Source organism: Oncorhynchus gorbuscha, linkage group LG07, assembly GCF_021184085.1.
Source record: "Oncorhynchus gorbuscha isolate QuinsamMale2020 ecotype Even-year linkage group LG07, OgorEven_v1.0, whole genome shotgun sequence".
Classification (NCBI taxonomy): Eukaryota; Metazoa; Chordata; class Actinopteri; order Salmoniformes; family Salmonidae; genus Oncorhynchus; species Oncorhynchus gorbuscha.
In genome coordinates this window covers 21611782-21637016 of record NC_060179.1, presented here as the reverse complement: position 1 = coordinate 21637016, position 25235 = coordinate 21611782, and the positions used below count along the sequence as shown (strand labels likewise).

General features: G+C 41.9%; 1 protein-coding gene across 11 annotated transcripts in view; it reads right to left on the bottom strand.

The window, feature by feature from the left end:
- LOC124039622 (band 4.1-like protein 3) overlaps positions 1–25235 on the bottom strand; it is a 102729-nt gene that overhangs the window by 52675 nt on the left and 24819 nt on the right. Inside the window, exon 1 of one of the 11 annotated variants that reach the window (XM_046355789.1) lies at positions 12361–12481. The exons of the other annotated variants lie outside the window; for them this stretch is intronic. The gene's annotated coding sequence lies outside the window, so the exon portion shown is untranslated. Of the gene's footprint in view, positions 1–12360; positions 12482–25235 lie in introns of those variants that run through there. 11 annotated transcript variants of the gene reach the window in all.

Here is a 25235-nt window from a genome sequence, read left to right as displayed (position 1 = left end):
TGTCAAACATGATGACAACACCACCCCAACGGGTGTTGCTGGGCAGCTTCAATGTGGTGCTCTTATTCTTCTCAATTTGCTTGGTGAGGTAGATTGCTGCTATAACTTTATGACCCTTCACATACCTAACCATTTCCTTGGCTCTCTAGTAGAGTATCCATTGTTTTCAGTGCCATGATGACCTTGAGGAGCAGATTCAATGCATGAGCAGCACAGCCAATGGGTATGATGTGAGGGTAGGACTCCTCCACTTTAGACCAAGCAGCCTTCATGTTCGCAGCATTGTCTGTCACCAGTGCAAATACCTTCTGTAGTCCAAGGTCATTTATGACTGCCTTCAGCTCATCTGCAATGTAGAGACCGGTGTGTCTATTATACTTTGTGTCTGTGCTCTTGTAGAATACTGTTTGAGGGGTGGAGATTATGTAGTTAATTATTCCTCGCCCACAAACATTTGACCACCCATCAGAGATGATTGCAATACAGTCTGCTTTCTCTATGATTTGCTTGATCTTCACTTGAACTCTGTTGAACTCTGCATCCAGCAAATGAGTAGATAAAGCGTGTCTGGTTGGAGGGGTGTTTGCGGGGCAAAGAACATTCAGAAATCTCTTCCAATCCACATTGCCTGTGAGCATCAAAGGTGAACCAGTTGCATACACAGCTCGAGCAAGAGATTCATCAGCATTTCTCTGACTACGTTCCTCCATTGAGTCAAAAAAACTTCTGATTCCAGGAGGACCAATAGCTGTTGCTATCGATAAAGTGTCTGATTCATCATTTTCTCCTGAAATAGAAGTAGAGGGACTTTTGTCAGAGGTTGCTTGTTGTGAGCGCTGAGGGAACTTTATGCACTTTGCCGGATAATTCTGCATCTTTGTTGCCTTCTTCACATATGATTTAGCACAGCATTTGCAAATGTACACAGCTTTTTCTTCTACACTAGCTGCAGTGAAATGTCTCCACACATCAGATAATGCCCGTGGCATTTTCCTGTAAACATTAGAAAAAAATGAGTAAAACAATTCCTAATACAATTTCATGTACAGATAAAAAATCAAATCAAATCAAATCAAATTTTATTTGTCACATACACATGGTTAGCAGATATTAATGCGAGTGTAGCGAAATGCTTGTGCTTCTAGTTCCGACAATGCAGTGATAACCAACAAGTAATCTAACTAACAATTCCAAAACTACTGTCTTATACACAGTGTAAGGGGGTGAGGAACATGTACATAAGGATATATGAATGAGTGATGGTACAGAGCAGCATACAGTAGATGGTATCGAGTACAGTATATACATATGAGATGAGTGTGTAGACAAAGTAAACAAAGTGGCATAGTTAAAGTGGCTAGTGATACGTGTTACATAAGGATGCAGTCGATGATGTAGAGTACAGTATATACATATGCATATGAGATGAATAATGTAGGGTAAGTAACATTATATAAGGTAGCATTGTTTAAAGTGGCTAGTGATATATTTACATCATTTCCCATCAATTCCCATTATTAAAATGGCTGGAGTTGGGTTAGTGTCAATGACAGTGTGTTGGCAGCAGCCACTCAGTGTTAGTGGTGGCTGTTTAACAGTCTGATGGCCTTGAGATAGAAGCTGTTTTTCAGTCTCTCGGTCCCAGCTTTGATGCACCTGTACTGACCTCGCCTTCTGGATGATAGCGGGGTGAACAGGCAGTGGTTCGGGTGGTTGATGTCCTTGATGATCTTTATGGCCTTCCTGTAACAACGGGTGGTGTAGGTGTCCTGGAGGGCAGGTAGTTTGCCCCCGGTGATGCGTTGTGCAGTCCTCACTACCCTCTGGAGAGCCTTACGGTTGAGGGCGGAGCAGTTGCCGTACCAGGCGGTGATACAGCCCGCCAGGATGCTCTCGATTGTGCATCTGTAGAAGTTTGTGAGTGCTTTTGGTGACAAGCCAAATTTCTTCAGCCTCCTGAGGTTGAATAGGCGCTGCTGCGCCTTCTTCACGAGGCTGTCAGTGTGAGTGGACCAATTCAGTTTGTCTGTGATGTGTATGCCGAGGAACTTAAAACTAGCTACCCTCTCCACTACTGTTCCATCGATGTGGATAGGGGGTGTTCCCTCTGCTGTTTCCTGAAGTCCACAATCATCTCCTTAGTTTTGTTGACGTTGAGTGTGAGGTTATTTTCCTGACACCACACTCCGAGGGCCCTCACCTCCTCCCTGTAGGCCGTCTCGTCGTTGTTGGTAATCAAGCCTACCACTGTTGTGTCGTCCGCAAACTTGATGATTGAGTTGGAGGCGTGCGTGGCCACGCAGTCGTGGGTGAACAGGGAGTACAGGAGAGGGCTCAGAACGCACCCTTGTGGGGGCCCCGTGTTGAGGATCAGCGGGGAGGAGATGTTGTTGCCTACCCTCACCACCTGGGGGCGGCCCGTCAGGAAGTCCAGTACCCAGTTGCACAGGGCGGGGTCGAGACCCAGGGTCTCGAGCTTGATGACGAGCTTGGAGGGTACTATGGTGTTGAATGCCGAGCTGTAGTCGATGAACAGCATTCTCACATAGGTATTCCTCTTGTCCAGGTGGGTTAGGGCAGTGTGCAGTGTGGTTGAGATTGCATCGTCTGTGGACCTATTTGGGCGGTAAGCAAATTGGAGTGGGTCTAGGGTGTCAGGTAGGGTGGAGGTGATATGGTCCTTGACTAGTCTCTCAAAGCACTTCATGATGACGGAAGTGAGTGCTACGGGGCGGTAGTCGTTTAGCTCAGTTACCTTAGCTTTCTTGGGAACAGGAACAATGGTGGCCCTCTTGAAGCATGTGGGAACAGCAGACTGGTATAGGGATTGATTGAATATGTCCGTAAACACACCGGCCAGCTGGTCTGCGCATGCTCTGAGGGCGCGGCTGGGGATGCCGTCTGGGCCTGCAGCCTTGCGAGGGTTAACACGTTTAAATGTCTTACTCACCTCGGCTGCAGTGAAGGAGAGACCGCATGTTTCCGTTGCAGGCCGTGTCAGTGGCACTGTATTGTCCTCAAAGCGGGCAAAAAAGTTATTTAGTCTGCCTGGGAGCAAGACATCCTGGTCCGTGACTGGGCTGGATTTCATCTTGTAGTCCGTGATTGACTGTAGACCCTGCCACATGCCTCTTGTGTCTGAGCCATTGAATTGAGATTCCACTTTGTCTCTGTACTGACGCTTAGCTTGTTTAATAGCCTTACGGAGGGAATAGCTGCACTGTTTGTATTCAGTCATGTTGCCAGATACCTTGCCCTGATTAAAAGCAGTGGTTCGCGCTTTCAGTTTCACGCGAATGCTGCCATCAATCCACGGTTTCTGGTTAGGGAATGTTTTTATCGTTGCTATGGGAACGACATCTTCGACGCACGTTCTAATGAACTCGCACACCGAATCAGCGTATTCGTCAATATTCCCATCTGACGCAATACGAAACATGTCCCAGTCCACGTGATGGAAGCAGTCTTGGAGTGTAGAGTCAGCTTGGTCTGACCAGCGTTGGACAGACCTCAGCGTGGGAGCCTCTTGTTTTAATTTCTGTCTGTAGGCAGGGATCAGCAAAATGGAGTCGTGGTCAGCTTTTCCGAAAGGGGGGCGGGGCAGGGCCTTATATGCGTCGCGGAAGTTAGAGTAACAATGATCCAAGGTTTTACCACCCCTGGTTGCGCAATCGATATGCTGATAAAATTTAGGGAGTCTTGTTTTTAAGTAGTTAGATTAAAGAACTCCTTTGTAAGATAATTCAAAAAAATAATTAAACATCTATGAAAATGTGAATTAACACTCCTCAGTTAGTAGGCCCAAGCAAGCTAAAACCCACATGGTAGCAAAAACTAACTAGCAGAAATTGTTAACAAGTTAGAAACAATTTAAACACACTTTGCTGTAGGCTACTATTTACTAGTTAACAAAAAATCATATATGTCTTATAAAATATATTCACCCAACCCAGTATTGTAATCAAAACTTACCAGAAAGCATGTAGTCCTTGGCTCAGACAGTGTAGTAGTGTGGGATCTATAGCATATAATTAGTGTGCAAGATCTTGAGAATCAGCTGTACATGTGATGTAAGAGTGCATTGCACATGTGAAGGAAGAATGCACTGTGCATGCAGAGGGTTGCAATTCCATTGAATTGGGGATAGTTTAACCAAAATATGCCACAAGACATAGAATTGCCTTATGTGTATCCCACAAAAAAAGGTTCACTGTTATAAGCTAACGTTTTTTATGAATTTAAGCAAAATTCCCCAAATACCAGGGCTTAAATTCTGATGGAAAAATTTTGGAAGGTTTTCGATCCTTTTCAACCCTATGTCTGCCCATACCATAACCCCATCACCCCCATGGGGCACTCAATTCATAACGTTGACATCAGTAAACCACTCGCCCACACGACACCATACATGTGGTCTGCGGTTATGAGGCCAGTTGGACATACTGCCAAATTCTCAAAAATTACATTGGAGGCAGCTTATGGTAGAGAAGTTAACATTAAATTATCTGTCAATAGCTCTGTTGGACATTCCTGCAGTCAGCATGCCAATTGCACGCTCCCTCAAAGCTTGAGACATCTTTGGGCATTGTGTTGTATGACAAAACGGCACATTTTGGAGTGGCCTTTTATTGTCCCCAGCACAAGGTGCACCTGAGTAATGATCATGCTGTTTAATCAGCTTCTTGATATGCCACACCTGTCAGGGGGATGGATTATCTTGGCAAAGGAGAAATTCATACTAACAGGGATGTAAACAAATTTGTCCACAATATTTGAGAGATAAGGTTTTTTTGTGCATGGAACATTTCTGGGATCTTTTATTTCAGCTCATGAAACATGGGAACAACACTTTACATGTTGTGTTCAGTGTAAAACAAATGCATAGCTGCTTCAACCTGATGTATGTTCTTTTTCATACAAGCCTCTTGCTAAAGCCCCAGTGGAAAACGTCTTTCTGGGCTACCATTGTATCATGAATGATGCTCTCTCTTTATTGGTCTCTCTCTCTATCTGTCTCTTTCTCGCCCGTTGGGGCCTATAATCAGCAAGGATGCCAATATGGGTTGGGTTGGGCACAGCTGTGCAGAGAATGCACGCGTGTACTGGTATCTTTTACACACAGAATGCCGACTGCTGTCGAAAAAGATGGCCGCTCTGACCTTTTCTGACACTTACTGTATCTGGAGTCCTCATCAAAAGACTGTCTGTCTGTGGACCTGTGGGACTCTTCTATAGAGCATATAGCATCAAACAATGGCCTGTCTTCTAGGCAGACAGACCTGGGTTCAAATGGTGTTTGTTTTTGTTCAAATTCTTTAATTGCGCTTGATTGAGCTTGTCTGGAGAAATGGAAAAGGCCCAAAAGTGCAAACCCCACTTATTTGGCATTTCAGGTAGGCTTAAACAAATGCTCAAAGTATCTGAAGGAAAACAAACAATATTTGAACCCAGTGTGTCCTCTAGTTCTGACTACACATCCTCTTTATGGACAGTATTACATTTGAATAGTCTCCTCTCCTCTGACTAGATAACATCTGAACCCTTCTTCTCCTATCTCTATTTACAGCACAGAGAGTACAGACTATGGCTGAACGATTAACTGAAATGTCTGTTCTTTTTCAGTTTTCAGTCTTATGAACAATCCTCCTTTTTTATCAACAAGTCTGATAAATTCATATATTCTTTCTACAGCTTATCAGCGTACACCCAATATGTTCCCACTGTTGATAATGCTTATTATGCATTATGGTTGAACCAAAATATTACATGTAGCAAAAAAAATTAATTGGAAACAATTAAATATATACTGTATATTGCATTTAATTCAATAATAATGTACAGTATGTTGATGCTAATATTATGTACAATATCTAATTATGTTGACATATGATAACATTAGCCTAATATATTCAACATGTTGTAAACTATTGTCTTTTAACAGTTTCACTCAAATCATTCTCATCAACCTAATAATTGACACACCCCTCAATATTGTCATTGTCTACATAACCGTTGGTGGTTTACAAAATAAATTACTGGGAGTTTATATGTAGAGTATATAGCTTACAGTTTATTTGCCATTAGTCAGCACCTCTACACTAAATCATTTCTCTGCTTTTTTTTCCGTTTTTAAACAACTAATTGACTGACGTCAGTTCAATTATTTAAATTCCATTTATTTCAGTTTTTTTGTGAGCTTGATGAGCTTGATGCTCAGTTTCTGTGGAGAAAAATCTTATCTAGCCCAAATTCTGCGATGTAGTAGGCATTTATAGTTTCCAACAGGCCAATATTCTACATAGTGTAGCACAGGAAATGTGGTAATTAACTACAATAACCATAATCCATTGCATGTCCGCTTACTTGTCAGGTCTCGGTCTGTGTGGAGCATGAGAGAGAGATAGAAAGCAGTTGCATTGCGGGGCTTTCTCTACCTACAAATACGTGATCTAGGTGATTGATAGTTGGTATTCAGCAGTCATAAAAGTGCCTAATCTACTTTGAAGAACTACTAAAATAGTGAATTTGTCAGGCTATATAGGCAGCAGCTCTATAGAGATGAGATGTTGACTTGGAATTAAATAATAAAGTCATCGACTAAAACAAATATTTAAGTAATGTGAATAAATTATGCTAATAAGCGATAAGCAGTAATGAGCAGTCACTACCATCATAGGACTTCCATTAATAGTTTTATTCTGTGTTGTTACAGCATTCAACCCACATAATGCATTGTGCATTTAATGTCCCAAAAAATTATTATAAAAAAATAAATCGAAAACAGTGATATTTTTTTATAGCCGAAACGACCTGAAAAAGCACTAATCGCTCAGCACTAGTACCGACAGAAGTCCTCTTCAGATCTTATCTTACGCTTGCTTCCTTCAATTATTGTTCGCCTTTGAATTATTCCCAAATAACCAGTGTCTCCTTCAATCTGATTGCATTGCTATCTCCCCCTTCCGCTAATAGAGCCGATGGGCCGGCAGGGGACCGGCAGAGTCCAGAGACCCCCCAGCCAATTACCCAGTTCAACGCCACAGCTGGTCCTCTTTACCAAACAGCCATACAATTTAACCAACCACAATACCAGGATTCAACCCAGACCACCCAGGGAGAGGGGGGAAAGCAACAGTAGCCCACATGAGTGAGGGAACACATTTCCACAATGAATGACCTCCCTTAGGGAAAATGGAGGAACAAACAGAGGGGGAGCTAGCTATCAGCACATCTGTGTTCCTACATCACAAAGCATCCAAAAGTGTGAAGTAGAACAGACACACTGGAAGGAGTTGATTCTGTCTGTCACAATGCGCTAAAAGCCTATCACAGATGAAATCTGTTTCGTCCAACTAAATAACCCCAGGGCAGATTAGAAATGGTCTTGAGGGAACCATTGATCTGGATAGGAGAGAGGTTCAATCAGCTGACACGGTTTAGATGAGCCTAGTTACTTATTGTATGGCTCTCCCTGGTAGGTGGATTAAAGACCTTTATACTCAATCATTCATGACCCAAAACAACACTGCTCATGAATAAAGAATAAGTCTAATATTTGACATCTACACAACCATTGATAACGTATTTCCTGAAATGAAGAGAATATTATTACAATTACAAAAACAATGTTTTTTTATGAGGTATCATTAACAGAGTCAGCTACTGTAACCTAGAATGTTTTTCCATTCAACTCTACCCCTTTGAAGCCAAAGCAAACACGCATTGGAACTGTAATAACAGTGTCTCATGTGGCATAATATTGATGATATTAAAGAGATAGTTGGGGATTTTGGCAATGAAGCCCTTTATCTACTTCCCCAGAGTCAGATGAACTCGTGGATACTATTGTTATGTATGCTAGCTGTACCCAAAGACTTCCCCTCTTTGTGCTAAGCTAGTTAGCATTGGCCCGTGAACCTAACTCTAACTTCCCTCATAATGGACGCAGCTCTGTACTGTAATTCGGTCTGGATAAGAGTGTCTCCTAAGTGACTAAAATTTAAATGTTAATGAGAAATATGAATTATTCAATCAGGTCCATCTAAGAGCAAACAGAAACATGGTTAAGATGAAAAAATTATAATAATTATAAGGGTAAAAGAAATTGAGTTTAGATCCCAATTAAAATAAGGCATATACTGATCTGATCTGCATACTGAGCTCCAATAGATGTTCTCATCATAGAGAATCTCCCATGGACTCTAAAGCAGGATCGCACCATTATATTACTGAATGGTACAGTACTATCTACAGATCCACACAATTACAGAGTATAGTACGTAAAGGCTGTCGTTCAAACATCTAGGACAACCGCCAGGCATACTGTGAAGATTATGATCCATCGATATAGGCCTATACACTGTCTACAGGCCTATACACTGTCTACAGGCCTATACACTGTCAGAGTATTATGATTATAAATGGAGAATACAACTTCCAAAAACCTAAAACCTAAATACAACCTCTATAGAAATGTTTGATAACACTTCACATTTACCATGGAGTAAAGTGGTAATAACATGGTTAAAGTATATTATAAACTGGGTGGTTCAAGCTCTGAATGCTAATTGGCTGACAGCCGTGGTATGTCTGACCATATACCACGGGTATGACAAAACATTTATTGTTATTGCTCTAATTGCATTGGTAACCAGATTATAATAGCAATAAGGCACCTCAGGGGTTTGTGATATATGGCCAATATACCACGGCTAAGGGTGTTAATTTGTGCCTAAGAACAGCCCTTAGCCGTGGCATATTGGCCATATACCACATTTCCTAGGGCCTTATTGCTTAAGTAACACGTTATACAGTAGTTGTTGCTGTTTACAATGTAAAGGTTACTACCTGAATTCTATATAATCAGACTTTAACTCCTCTAAACTGCTCATGGTTCAACTCATAGGCCAGGGGTAGTCAACTCAGACCCTATGAGGTCCGGAGCCTGCTGGTGTTCTATTCTACGTGATCATTAATTGCACACACCTGGTGTCCCAGGTCTAAATTTGTCCCTGATTAGAGGGGAACAATGAAACAATGCAGTGGAACTGGCTTCTAGGCCCAGAGTTGAGTTTGAGGGTCATAGGCTTATATCAAGGAAAGGAATGGCAATGTTTCGCCAAAAAAACTCAGAGAGAAAAAATTGCTGAGTTACTGCATATATCTCTTTCAATGAGATTGAATTATCCTGATGACAAAGCAGCAGCACACTTACAAGGCTTCTTGATTGACATTCACTAGCCCTTCAGTTATGAGAATAATAGGCTTACAACAGTGGTATATTAGTTGAACTGGGCCTGACTGTCTATTATTCAAAGTCTGTGGCGTTGTCCTTGGTGCTGTTGCAATGCTAAAATACAGCTCCTTGAGTCACAAACAAGTCCTGCTTTCCTCTTTTACATAAAACATGCCTGCTCTTGTAAATTAGTCTCCATGCAGTAATCTGAGTGACTGTATACTTACACACAAGGCAGTCTTTTTGAACTCTCTTGACTAAGCGGCGGCATGTAGCCTAGCAGTTAAGAGCGTTGGGCCTGTGACTGAAAGGTCGCTGGTTCGAATCCCTGAAAAGTATGCCGATGTGCCCTTGAGCACGGCACCTAACCCTAACTGCTCCTGTAAATCAGTCTGGATAAGAGCGTCTGATAAATGACTGAAATGTAAATGTACTAGAGGTGCACAACCAAAGGACTTTACACTGCTATTGATAGAAAAGTCCCTTGGTATCTTTGTATTATTTCTGCTTTGCTCTGAATAAGCTGCTGCTCTGTGACTTGTTCCACTGTAGCCTAGATCCAGTGATTGAAACACTCGACACAGAGGCCAAAAGCCACTGGCCCATATTTAGACTGAGAAATCCATTCCAGACAAGCCAAGCATTGTTATTTGGCCCCCATTGCTCCACCACAGTACTACCCAACATATCACACTATAAATCTTGTATTTTGTGTTTTTACTCCCAGGGTGGCCAGTACGGAAATGTATGCACTCACTACTGTAAGTTGCTCTGGATCTGCTAAATGACCAAAACGTAAAATGTTATGGTAAGAGATGCCGTATGTGTGACATTCTCCCATGTAACCTTACACTGCTGCACAGTAGCAGTATTGTTGCAGTAGTCCGTGGTCAGCATAACACACTTTAAGCCATCCATCAAAGTCATATACTGTAGGACATAAGGATGATACGCGTCCATGAGAAAAATGGAACCCATCCACTGCTCCTGGATTGAAGAGCTTTACAGAAGGTTTAAACCCAGCATGGCTTCAGCAGCTGGACTGAAGAGCTTTACAGAAGGTTTAAACCCAGCATGGCTTCAGCAGCTGGACTGAAGAGCTTTACAGAAGGTTTAAACCCAGCATGGCTTCAGCAGCTGGACTGAAGAGCTTTTCAGAAGGTGTAAACCCAGCATGGCTTCAGCAGCTGGATTGAAGAGCTTTACAGAAGGTGTAAACCCAGCATGGCTTCAGCAGCTGGACTGAAGAGCTTTACAGAAGGTGTAAACCCAGCATGGTTTCAGCAGCTGGACTGAAGAGCTTTACAGAAGGTTTAAACCCAGCATGGCTTCAGCAGCTGGACTGAAGAGCTTTACAGGAGGTTTAAACCCAGCATGGCTTCAGCAGCTGGACTGAAGAGCTTTACAGAAGGTTTAAACCCAGCATGGCCTCAGCAGCTGGACTGAAGAGCTTTACAGAAGGTTTAAACCCAGCATGGCTTCAGCAGCTGGACTGAAGAGCTTTACAGAAGGTGTAAACCCAGCATGGCTTCAGCAGCTGGACTGAAGAGCTTTACAGAAGGTTTAAACCCAGCATGGCTTCAGCAGCTGGACTGAAGAGCTTTACAGAAGGTTTAAACCCAGCATGGCTTCAGCAGCTGGACTGCTCCTTTCTTCTATCCAAGGCCTTATAACCATTATGTTGAATCAAAAGCTATTTTGCTAATATTGACCAATGGTTGGCTGAGCTCCAGCCAAGATAAAGGATATTGGGCAGGTGTTAGTGAAAAGCACAACAGAAATCTGCAGCAATATGCTTATTTGTTTACTTCTCTGTTAGCCTCAACAGGCTGAGAGTGAGTCACTTTCTGAGGTGTGGTCACTGGTCAACAACACAACCCTAACATGCAGCTCACGTAAAGGAAACCGTGACAATCACTATTCTGTGGACCATACTGCTATTTGGAGAGAGTAAGTATTGGTATGGACACACATTGACACACACCTCTTCAAATATGCTAAGAAAATAAATCAAGTTCCAGATAGGCCTATCACTTTAAACATTCCAAGCAGAGTGATGCAGACATTATCATAACCATTTCATTTCAAATCAATCATAGCATTACATTGTGCTGGAGTTTGCAGTTTCTACATCATAAATCAAAATGATGACAAAAACAGACAAATAGCCAACACGTACCCATGTAAACAGTTTATTACATTTACACACAAACATAGTTGTAAATTGTTGGCCTATTATAACCCATTTCTGATGTCCCGTGGTGACAGATGAGACCAAAATAAAACACATCCATAAAATAGTAAACAATGGACCACTATATCTACATTTTCTGACCCGTGAGCTTGCACAACGCAGCACCACCTGTCTGTAGCATGTGCCCACACTTTGCTAACCATGATGTGGGCTGAAAAACGCCCCGTTGGGCGAGTAAACCAGCTGGCCGAGCAGCCACAAGACGCTCTCCTCTCCTCCTCTCCATCTAACGAACAGTCAGGCCACACCCACCGCATTGCAGAAATACCGAAAACCGAGACACGAACTTCGGGATTGCAAGTCATAACTGTCATACACCGGTGATAGTCTACCAATAATTTATCAAAACCGCTAGACGTTACGCATACCGCCATAGTAAATTGCACAAAACAGAGCACAACTCCCACAAAACAATCCAACGGACAACTTTTCCTTTGATGCGCAAGAATCCGTGCGTAATCCAATTATTAGACACTTTTTAACCAGTCGCAAATAGGCATCGGGCGTTTTGATCACATGGCCATGATACTGTATCCAGAGGAAAATTATACTCATATGATACAAAGTAGCTTATGCAGAAAGCATGACTTCTCAAATTACAATGAGGGATACGAGATACAAAGATTCAATAAAGATTAACATATCTCTATTCGTCTTGAATGTTACTATAACTAAGTTATCCATGAGCAGTATTTTTTGTACAAGGGAATCGCCTCGTCATCTCCTGTAAATGATGCAACGGCCGCACGTCACATTTTCAGATGAAAACATCGATAATGAAACTATTTTCTCTCTTTCCACAATTAATGTGCGACTACTGAATTCAATACACGAGTCCCCTTTATGAAATGTGGAGTTTCTATTGCATTACCGGGTATCCTGTGTCCTCCAAAATCCGTTGTCTGAGGTGCAGTTTCTCCAAGCTTTGGCTGCTGACTCCGGTAGTCCCCCTATGTCATCCTGCCACCGCCTGCAGTAGCCAAGCTAGGTTGCCACCGTAGGATACACCGGGCACACGGAATTCTGGGATAGCCAAGAATGCTCACTTTATGAAAAAAAATCTGGACATATCACGACCCAGAGATGGATAATACCTGGTGTTGAATTATGCGGTGTAATTATTCCTGTACAAAAGTATATCTCTACAAAGTCCCTGCAATTTAGGTCCTAATCACAAGGAGCTATCACGCACTCACAAAGGACATTGGGGGAATACATAACCTACTTATTCAAACTTCTGTAGTGTTATTATATCTATATTTTTGCTTACACTTATTTTCATATTGACATAAGCTTTCCATACAGCAGAGTGTAGGATCATAATATTTTTGTTATGTGCAATTTGGTGATCCTATAGTGGTATTAGTGCCCACACCACAGTTGGGCATTAGGGACTCCCCTGGCAACAGTTCAAGTTGGAGCTCTTCCATACAACACATACAGGTACACACATCCTTGAAGTTTTGGAATAAAAACAGAATCTGCCAGAGACCATGGTAAACAAATAGCTAGCTGTAAAGTTGTTTTATTTGGCTCTCAGTATGCACTTGGTACAGTGGCAGCTGGTGGAAAAAGTTTGGGGGGGAGGATGGATGAAAATTATGTTTGTTGTTGAAAATTACGTTTTTTTAAATTAACTGATGTTTTACAAGCCATCCTCTATCTAATGTGCAGGTTGATGTTTATTGACATGAATCTTGCCCTGGAGGCAGAACTGAGTGATATCCACTAGATTGGCCAGCTGCAAACTTAAAATTGGCTACATTGTAAACATTCATGAAAACAAAACTTAATTTAAGAATAGGGTTAGGCATTAGAGTTAGCAGTGTGGTTAAGGTTAGGTTAAACATTTGATGACTTTGTGGCTTTGCCAGCTAGTGACCATGCAGCAGAGCTGCCTCCAGAACAAGATTTGTGATGAAAAACGCTAACCTGCTATCCAACATGCATAGAACAACCACATAGTTTAAATAGTCTATGAGAACACAACTCAAAACTACTACATGAAACTACAGTATACACAACACACAAAACAGATAACACAATATCTGTTTACTGTCAATGTGCAATGGCGAAGGGTCCCGAGTGGTGCAGCGGTCTAAGGCACTGCATCTCACTGCTAGAGGTGTCACTACAGACCCTGGTTTGAGTCCAGGCTGTATCACAACAGGCTGTGATTGGTTAGAGTTTGGCCGGGGTAGGCCGTCATTGTAAATAAGAATTTATTCTTAACTGACTTGCCTAGTTAAATAAAGGTTAAATACAAAATAATAATAATAAAGTGTCGGAATTCAGATATGACGTCATTGTTGGAGCACTATTCACAGATATTTTAAACTACGGCACAGGACATGGTTCAATGCGCTAATAAATCAGCATAACCTACTTTTTCGGTTTGCAGGCGTCTTGGAGCTAGAATTGGGATCATTTATACTGTGGTAATGCCAAAACAAAAAAAGGGTAACAGAGAGCAATGTACAATACGGCGAACTTAGCAAACGAGGCATTTGTGGTAAGAGTATGGAGGCCACCATCTTCATGCACCTCTGCTATTAACAACCTGAATCCTGACCCTCAGGCTGGTGAGGACCTTCAGGGGGCCATCTGGGTCCATTTCCAGTCAGACAGATTGGCTTGATTATATTTGCGATATCCATTTATATTAAAATGCCACAGAAAATGCATTTATGATGCTCTGTAGACCTGAGTGCATTAGCGGATATGGTCTGATGCTACCAATGACCATCGGAAGTAACCTATCAAATTATAAATCAGTTTAGACTCCTCAAAATGAAGATTCATAACAGTAACTTTAGTATAGATGACTTAGTGTAAGGTTCTGTATTTATTTTCTTAGCCAATCTTGTGTTCTGTTTCATTGTGTTCTTGAACGTAGCCCTGTCTTTCATTTTTGTTCATTGATTTCACCTGTGTTAGTTCCTCACTTGGTCTCATCAGCTCCTTATTTAGTTCAGTTCATTCTGTTTGTGCCATTGTGAGGTATTGTTTGTTTTAACTCTAATAAGCCTTTTCCTAGCTCGTTTGTGAGAACCAGTTAAAGCCTTCAGTCCTAGTTTTGATTCACCTGCCTGTTTGCCTACCTGTGTATGACCATTGCCTGCCTGTGATCACAATTCCTGCCTTCTGCGACGGCGAAATAAACACCTGCCGCGCTCTGCGAGTGAATCTACACCTTTTTCTCACCGAGTATTCATTACACTTAGATTGCAAGTTGAATTATGAAGCCAGCAAACATTATTAAATGTACAAACATTTCAGGTCATATTACCAGATCAAACGACAATGAAACCTCCTATGAAGAGCATCCATGTTTTTGAATATGCTAAATAAAATATGCTATTTTATGAAATAATTTGTATGACGGGCATATTATCAAATAGCTGAAAAACCAACCCTAAAATAAAACATAAAGAATAGTAAATAAAGATCCTATATTGTATCCTTTGACGTATCTGACTTGTCGTTTTCCAAGTGAAGATGTTATATCATTGACTACCCGGGACACCTTCCCAAAAGCATAAGGCATGCATTGGTAAACGACAACCTATTAAGGTCATCCAGTCTGATGTATCTGTGTTTGAATTATGATCTTTGCCATGGTCTGACTTCTGACTGTCATCTCATCTCCCCAAGTTCCATACCTGCCTACATGTACATACAGTGCATTTGGAAAGTATTCAGACCCCTTGACTTTTTCCACATTTTGTTATGTTTCAACCTCATTCTCAAATGGATTAAATAGTTTTTTCCCCCTCATCAATCTACACACAATACACCATACAGTGGGGCAAAAGTATTTAGTCAGTCACCAATTGTGCAAGTTCTCCCACTTAAAAATATGAGAGAGGCCTGTAATTTTCATCATAGGTACACTTCAACTATGACAGACAAAGTTAGAAAAAAAAATCAAGATTTTTGGATTTTTAATTAATTTAATTAGCAAATTATGGTGGAAAATAAGTATTTGGTCAATAACAAAAGTTTATCTCAATACTTTGTTATATACCATTTGTTGGCAATGACAGAGGTCAAACATTTTCTGTAAGTCTTCACAAGGTTTTCACACACTGTTGCTGGCATTTTGGCCCATTCCTCCATGCAGATCTCCTCTAGAGTAGTGATGTTTTGGGGCGGTTGCTGGGCAACACGGATTTTCAACTCCCTCCAAATATTTTCTATGGGGTTGAGATCTGGAGACTGGCTAGGCCACACCAGGATCTTGAAAATGCTATTTACGAAGCCACTCCTTCGTTGCCCGGGCGGTGTGTTTGGGATCATTGTCATGCTGAAAGACCCAGCCACGTTTCATCTTCAATGCCCTTGCTGATGGAAGGAGGTTTTCACTCAAAATCTCACGATACATGGCCCCATTCATTCCTTCCTTTACACGGATCAGTCGTCCTGGTCCCTTTGCAGAAAAACAGCCTCAAAGCATGATGTTTCCACCCCCATGCTTCACAGTAGGTATGGTGTTCTTTGGATGCAACTCAGCATTCTTTGTCCTCCAAAAACGACGAGTTGAGTTTTCACCAAAAAGGTCTATTTTGGTTTCATCATATGACATTCTCCTAATCTTCTTCTGGATCATCCAAATGCTCTCTAGCAAACTTCAGACGTACCTGGACATGTACTGGCTTAAGCAGGGGGACACGTCTGGCAGTGCAGGACTTGAGTCCCTGGCGACGTAGTGTGTTACTAAAGGTAGGCTTTGTTACTTTGGTCCCAGCTTTCTGCAGGTCATTCCCTATGTCCCTCCGTGTGGTTCTGGGATTTTTGCTCACCATTCTTGTGATCATTTTGACCCCACGGGGTGAGATCTTGTGTGGAGCCCCAGATCGAGGGAGATTATCAGTGGTCTTGTATGTCTTCCATTTGCTAATAATTTCTCCCACAGTTGATTTCTTCAAACCAAGCTGCTTACCTATTGCAGATTCAGTCTTCCCAGCCTGGTGCAGGTCTACAATTTTGTTTCTGGTGTCCTTTGACAGCTCTTTGGTCTTGGCCATAGTGGAGTTTGGAGTGTGACTGTTTGAGGTTGTGGACAGTTGTCTTTTATACTGATAACAAGTTCAAACAGGTGCCATTAATACAGGTAACGAGTGGAGGACGGAGGAGCATCTTAAAGAAGAAGATACAGGTCTGTGAGAGCCAGAAATCTTGCAAATACTTATTTTCCACCATAATTTGCAAATAAATTCATTAAAAGTCCTACAATGTGATTTTCTGGATTTCTTCTCCTCATTTTGTCTGTCATAGTTGAAGTGTACCTATGATGAAAATTACAGGCCTCTCTCATCTTTTTAAGTGGGAGAACTTGCACAATTGGTGGCTGACTAAATACTTTTTCTTCTCTGCAGATCCTCTCAAGCCATGTCAGGATGGATGGGGATCGTCACTGCACAGCTATTTTCAGACCTCTCCAGAGATGTTCGATCGGCTTAAAGTCCGAGCTCTGGCTGGGCCACTCAAGGACATTCAGAGACTTGTCATGAAGCCACGTCTGTGTTGTCTTGGCTGTGTGCTTAGGGTTGTTGTCCTGTTGGAAGGTGAACCTTTGAGGCAGTCTGAGGTCCTGAGCACTCTGGAGCAGGTTTTCATCAAGGATCTCTCTGTACTTTGCTCTGTTCATCTTTCCCTTGATCCTGACTAGTCTCCCAGTCCATACCACTGAAAAACATCCCCAAAGCATGAGGCTGCCACCACCATGCTTCACCATAGGGATGTTGCCAGGTTTCTTCCAAACATGACGCTTGGCATTCAGGCCAAAGAGTTCAATCTTGGTTTCATCAGACCAGAGAATCTTGTTTCTCATGGTCTGAGAGTCCTTAAGGGGCCTTTTGGCAAACTCCAAGCAGGCTGTCATGTGCCTTTTACTGAGGAGTGGCTTCAGTCTGTCATGTTTGTCATTTATTATCATGTCTTGTCCCTGTGCTCCCCATTCTATTCGTTTCCCTCTGCTGGTCTTATTTGGTTCTTTCCCTCCTTCTATCCCTCTCTCTCCCCCTCCCTCTCTCACTCTCTCGCTCTCTCTTCTCTCTATCGTTCCGTTCCTGCTCCCAGCTGTTCCTATTCCCCTAATCATCATTTAGTCTTCCCACACCTGTTCCCGATCCTTTCCCCTGATTAGAGTCCCTATTTATTCCTTTGTGTTCCGTTCCTGTCCCGTCGGTTCCTTGTTTAGTATTCACCATGCTGTGATTGCGTTTCGCCCTGTCCTGTCGTGTTTTGGCTGTGATTGTGTATCGCCCTGTCCTGTCGTGTTTTTTGCCTTCATCAGATGCTGCGTGTGAGCAGGTGTCTCTGTCAACTACGGCCTGCGCCTACCCGAAGCGACCTGCAGTCTGTGGCCGCTTCTCCAGTTATTCCCCTCTACAGACTAGAGGATTTTTGTTATTCCCTGTTTGGACTTAAATAAACTCTGTTTCTGTTAAGTCGCTTTTGGGTCCTCTTTCACCTGCATGACACAGTCTGGCCATTCTACCATAAAGGCCTGATTGGTGGAGTGCTGCAGAGATGGTTGTCCTTCTCTGTCAGAGTGACCATCGGGTTCTTTGTCACCTCCCTGACCAAGGCCCTTTTCCCCCGATTGCTCAGTTTGGCTGGGTGGCCAGCTCTAGGAAGAGTCTTGGTTGTTCCAAACTTCTTCCATTTAAGAATGATGGAGGCCACTGTGTTCTTGGGGGAGGCCACTGTGTTCTTGGGGACCTGCATTGCTTGCTGTTTTGGGTTTTAGGCTGGGTTTCTGTATAGCATTGTGTGACATCTGCTGATGTAAAAAGGGCTTTATAAATACATTTGATTGATTGATTGACCTTCAAAGCTGCAGGATTATTTCGCAGTTTTGTCACACAACACAATGCCACAGATGTCTCAAGTTTTTCGGGATCGTGCAATTGAATGCTGACTGCAGGAATGTCCACCAGAGCTGTTGTCAGATGATTGAATGTTCATTTCTCTACCATAAGGTAATGTCAACGTTGTGAACAGAGTGCCCCATGGTGGAGGTGGGGTTATGGTATGGGCAGGCATAAGCTACGGACAATGAACATAATTCAGTTCTCTCACGTCACCCCGCTCCTCCGCTCTCTCCACTGGCTTCCAGTTGAAGCTCGCATCCGCTACAAGACCATGGTGCTTGCCTACGGAGCTGTGAGGGGAACGGCACCTCAGTACCTCCAGGCTCTGATCAGGCCCTACACCCAAATAAGGGCACTGCGTTCATCCACCTCTGGCCTGCTCGCCTCCCTACCACTGAGGAAGTACAGTTCCCGCTCAGCCCAGTCAAAACTGTTCGCTGCTCTGGCTCCCCAATGGTGGAACAAACTCCCTCACGACGCCAGGACAGCGGAGTCAATCACCACCTTCCGGAGACACCTGAAACCCCACCTCTTTAAGGAATACCTAGGATAGGATAAAGTAATCCTTCTCACCCCCCCCCCTTAAAATATGTAGATGCACTATTGTAAAGTGGCTGTTCCACTGGATGTCATAAGGTGAATGCACCAATTTGTAAGTCGCTCTGGATAAGAGCGTCTGCTAAATGACTTAAATGTAATGTAAATGTAAATAATTGCATTTCATTGATGGCAATTTGAATGCACAGCGATACCGTGACAAGATCCTGAAGCCCATTGTCGTGCCATTCATCTGCCACCATCACCTAATGTTTCAGCATTATAATGCATGGCCCCATGTCGCAAGGATCTGTAGTACACAATTCCTGGAAGCTGAAAATGTCTCATTTCTTCCAAGGCCTGCATACTCACCAGACATGTCACCCATTGAGCATGTTTGGGATGCTCTGGATCGACATATACTACAGCTTGTTCCAGTTCCTGCCAATATCCAGCAACTTTGCACAGCCATTGAAGAGGAGTGGGACAACATTCCACAGGTCACAATCAACAGTCTGATCAACTCTATGTGAAGGAGTTGTGTCGCGCTGCATGAAGCAAATGGTGGTCACACCTTATACTGACTGGTTTTCTGATCCACACCCTACCTTATATTTTAAAGGTATCTGTAACCAACAGATGCATATCTGTATTCCAAGTCATGTTAAATCCATAGATTAGGGCCTAATAAATGTATTTTACTTGTAAGTGTAAGTCTTGAAATTGTTGCATGTTGCGTTTCCATTTTTGTTCAGTATAGCTTTCTCTCAATTTTTATTTCTCATGTTTTTATATATGTTTTTATGAATTATCCTATTTGATATTGAATTCTGCATTGTTGGGTAGGGTATGTAAGTTAAGCATTTCACTGTACTTGTGCATGTGACAAATAAAACTTGAAACTTCAAAGAAGAGAGTGGGTAGATGGTTGGCTGTTTCGTCATAGCCCCCCTCCCAACCCCCCTTGGGGGAACTAATAATCCACATAACAGATTAGTAGGGGGATGAAAAGGAAATGGTTTGGAAGGTTTCCAGACACTGAGCACTCTGACTCAGAGCCTTCAGCAAATTGGAAGTGTTGCCTGAGCGGCGCCGACTCCAAGTCCCATTTACTGTTTGATGCATTTCTGTGTAGGCCAATCTCACTCCAACTGGCAACCTGTTTTCAAACAGTGAGCCAGCATCCTGAAGGTGGGACTAACGACATTAAGTAGCACTCAATAGCGAGTTATAGCTGTTTTAGGATCATGTCTTGCTATGTGTAATGATACTCATAATATTATTCACATGGAACTATTCCACAGCAGAGAGTATATGGCGGCTTGTGGAATTGCACCCTGTAACACCCTGTTGCCGTACTCTTTAAAATCACATTTTTATTTAATGCATGCTATCATCATCAGGTCAAAGAATTCAACTATAAAAACGTTTGGGAAGCAACTACATTGTGAATGGATTACAACAACAAAAAGTGAATGCCTTACATTCTGATGAACAGAATTCCTCAACTCAATCAGTAACACGTGGCTCTATAAAACAAAATGTCCCTTACAAGCAAAAAGTTATTGCACCACTATACAGTACCTCTGTGCTCCATATGGCCCCTTCATATTAAAGCAGTAATGCTCTCTGCATGCTGATGGGAAGCCTTAGTCCCAGAGGCTTCGGCTCCACGCCTGCAGACTCTCAAGGATATTGTTGTTTGTTAAGTGTCATCGCCGGGTGAGAACCTGGGCAAGGACACCGAGGAGCTGGAGTTTCACAGATACGCCACGAAAACCCTGGTCGTGTCCATTCGGCACACGAACGGAAAATGTTTTAAAACGTTTTGCCAAGGAAAACTAAAATGAGAGTTTGTTATTGTACAAATCCAGGTAGGCCCTCCATGTTTCAGTCTTTTTTGTTACGTTTAGAGTCTAACGTACACGACCCTGGCCACCAATGAGACGCCAGTCAACTCCGAGGTATGAGTCATTACCACAGACTCCTAATTATCGGATGAAAAATAGACAAGCCGATGAAGATTCATTAAACACTCGACTGCTTCTGACGTGAGGGGCAAGTCAATCACTGTTTAATCAGGAACTGAATTTTAATGACTTTAAGTATGCTTCAAGAACAAACTGTCAAAACAAAGATGGTAAAGGTAAAAATGAAAAGGCACGGAGGAGGAGCAGCCATGGCAGAGATAAGAACATTGCATTTGGTTTTTTAATTGTTTTCAAAGCCAGACAACAAACTGTCTTCTGAAACGTGTTTAGTCTGAGCTCAGGCCGACCATGCAAAACCATTTGTTGTGTTAGTGTTACTCTGGATAAGCCTTTTCTGCCGTAAGTGCTTAATCCATGGAGGTAGCTTTCTCTCCACAACTGGAAGGAGAATGTGACTGTTTCTCCTGTGGGGCTATTCAGCACAGCAGCAATCAAGGCATATTTCAAGATTTCTTTCTTCAGATTAAAAGCTTCCATGACAACATGTTTCAATTGCAAGTCTTTCAGAACAAATATAGTAGAGTTGTCATGAATGAGGGTGATGCTATACAATTTTCCCTTCATTTTGGAGAGACTAGGCCTATGAAACCTAGTTGTTACTCTTGCTGCTTTCACATTGGATTTACAGATTTTGACTGTAAAAAGAAATGGAGTAATGTTTATATTATCCTTTTTACCACATTCTTGACTGCATATGCCTTTTATACCAACGGTGCGCATGCCGGCATGCTGGGGATGAGTGGTAGTAGTGGTGTGAAGATGTGGGTGGGCGTCTATTTTAATAAATCCATTAAGAATATACACCATCAAAAAGAAATGACACATTTTTTGTTTAATTATGTTATGACCAAATTAAATCCATAGTTAACTATTTTGTTCATTAAACAGACAAGACACACCTACCCCAATCACGGTCAAACACACATATATTTTGTAGTAAGAATATAATGGAATATAACAGAATAAAATACAAATAATATTTTTCCCACACAACTTCTGTCACGGAAAAGTGTGAAACCGCAGTCATATACTATCTTTATCATGATACCGATAGAAAATAATAGCAATTATATTTTCAAAAGTATGTGAGTCTCGTGTCCATATTTCACAACCTTTGTGGGCTTTTGGAGTTGTCTATACGCGATCCAGCAAAATAATAGGCCTACACTTGATTTAGGCTACATTATTGCATGCTAAATGTTTCTGATCAGTGATAGATGAGCAAAGGAATAGATGAGCTATACCACCTCCACTTATTTGCCCAGCCAGAAACCAATTAATCAAATAGCCTATAAGACAGAGATTCAGTGAAACAAAATCACATTGATTGAGACAAGTCAAGACGCACTGAGACAAGTCAGTGGTCACAGGCTTTTGGTCAGGAGTAGGCCTAGGCTACTAAGTGACTGCGAGTGAAGAGCAAAATAATCCACTCGTTAAACTACATAACATGCTGGCAAAAATGTTCTAACAAATGAGCCAACTAGAAAAGTTAATCATGAGCAGCACTCAACTCAATTTAGCTAACATTTCCCCAACTAACTATAGCCTAACCAATATCTAAACAGAGATTCAGTGAAAAGTCAAATCTGACATTGATTTATCAAGACGAGTCCCCAAGCTTATCTCAAAGTAGTGCGAAGGTGGTGTCCCAATCAAAACGGTGCTGAAATTATAATCTAGTTGACCACACGCGGGTAGGCTATTGCTTCAAATGAATTACAATGGTTAGATGACTTTGGGACTTTCAGTAAGCAACCATTTGAAACATGCCTTCAATTGTATTAAGATGCTTTATTCCAATATTTTTCTCATTCAGTGATATTTATTCCTACAATAATTCTTTATGGACCATCCAGTTGAGGTTAAGATAACAGTGCATGCTTAGTGGTGGGCTATGCAAAGAGATGTGACAAGTGACATGCCAGGCAAAGGTTAGGAGGAGGAGGATGGTTAACGGGTGCTGCCTAGCAACCATACATGAGTTTAACGGCGTAGTGCCTGCCAATGCCACCTCAGCATTACGGCTATGTTTCATACTAAGCTGTAGGCAGAAGTTGACCTAAATTATTACTAGGTTGCTAGGCGGAAATAATACCGGCAATACCTTTCAGATATAAGGAAAAGGCGAAAAACAGTTTACGGTATGTCAAAGTTGCCGTCAAAACGTCTTAATGTGAAAGGGATATATGTAACATGGGTTTGGTACTGTAGGCCTACACAGCAATGTTTAACCAAACATATGAGGCAATCTTCAGTAAAAACAGAGATCTGCACCACATTCTACACCAATAACATCTAATCAACAATTCTGTTTCAAATCCAAAGTAAGTCTTCACAAGATCCTAAATGGAAACGATGCTCAGCCGAACACAGTCGGCCCACAACAGCAAGATAAATATCCACTGAATAAGTGAGAACTCCACAAAGAGCTAATTATTTTGCAATCAAAGACAATGTAACAGCGCGTCTCATAATGAATTCATATTTCAACAATGGCGAGCTCCTTGTGAATCTCTCCTAACAGTGTTTACAAAAGGGTAAAAGGAGGGGAACGAGTAAAATTAGGCTACACTGTGACGTTGACAGAAAGTTATTGGGGCAATTAAGCTTTCATATGTAATTGGAAAACTATGCTTAATTACACAGCGTAAGGATACAAAAAGGGATACAAAACTACATCAAATCTCTTCAATTCTGTAAAAACAGTGTTAATTCCTCCTATTATCCAATGAGACAAAGTCAAATATGTAGTCTCCAAAATATTTCAATGTTCCACTGAAGATCACAATCATTCTAGACAGACAGTATCCCACCAATCAGTAAAATATTTAGAAACCCATCACATCGCCAATCACACTTCAGATGTGTTTGTGTGTGTGTGTGTGTGTGTGTGTGTGTGTGTGAAAAGAGTGAGTGAAATAACGGAAGAGAGAAGATGAAGGGAGCCCTGAATCATATTATCACTGGCTGTTCTGACAGGCAACTTAACCAGCGCACCGGAGAAGACATGATAATGGCTGTTTCCTGAGAATATGTCCGCACAACACTATGTTCGTTTAGTTTCGTAAGCATTACATGTCGCGTTATTGATGTGTTGCTGATCGGACCGGTATATCCATCTGCTGCCAGCAGGTTATTTGCATAGCCATGTGCTAATGTGAAGAGGTTGTAGGAGAGATCTAAATCAATTAATACAATGGGTGGTTTGGAATTCCCATTGTTGGATCCTGCCCCTGATATAATAGACAACATACATATGGCCAGTACATTCATAAAATTGCCATTGTTTATGTCGTTACCTAGCAACGCACTACTATTTTTACAGATCCACTGCCCAGCCATGCAATTTATGAACTTGATATCAACTATGAAAAGCAATTACAAATGATGTCTGATGTTTTTGTTGCAATATTGAAATTCGATCTCCACTGTGTCCCATAATAATGAATGTGTCGGGAGTCGGGATGAGACAGACAGGCAGCGTTTCTCCAGTCAAAATGAATCAGCATAATATCCATTGATATATACCAACAACAACAAAAAAAATGATGGAAAAACATGTAAAACTAAACTAAATGCAGCTAGTTTGCTGCCTTTCAGTCTGAAGTGATTGCGTTAGCTTGTAGTTGACAAGCTAAAAAGGGGGAAGAGCCTCCATAGCAACCATTTTTGTTTGCCCTAGCAACCTGCAAAGTTCTGGAACTATCAACCAGCACTTGAGTAGTTTTGATTTACATGGCAGGCAATACAAATAGAACTAACAACCAGAGAACACCTAAAATTGCACTTGACAATCAGTGTTAGTGAATGTAGCATCACGTTTTGTTGAAAATGTTATGGTTAGGGAAAGAATGTTGCTTTTTAATGCTGGTAACTCATTGTATAAAACGAATAATATATTAGAGTCCATGTGTTATGACATTTTTATCATGGCTGTGGTGGTCTACTCAGCTTCACCTCGTGGCTATAACCACGTCACAACCATGATAAAAATGTCATAACACATGGCCTCTCATGTATTATTTTTTTAAGTGATGGTGCTGTAGGGGTGCCCATGGCTTGTTGAGCCACTCTCCAGCGTCAACCTATTAGCTACAAGCCTATATCATCACTTAGCCTATTCAAAAATAAGCCCTCTGTACACAGACCATCTGATGTGTTAGCATGGTCCAAGTTTAGATGCACTATCTCACTGTCATCAACATTTAACAACATTCAATCAACATTCAACACCTCCAGGCTGCTCTTAATGATTATGCTGTTCATTCACACCCTGCAGGATCAGTCCAGCCTATGACCAATCTGCCACACGTTGTCCAAAACTGTGATTTAGCCAA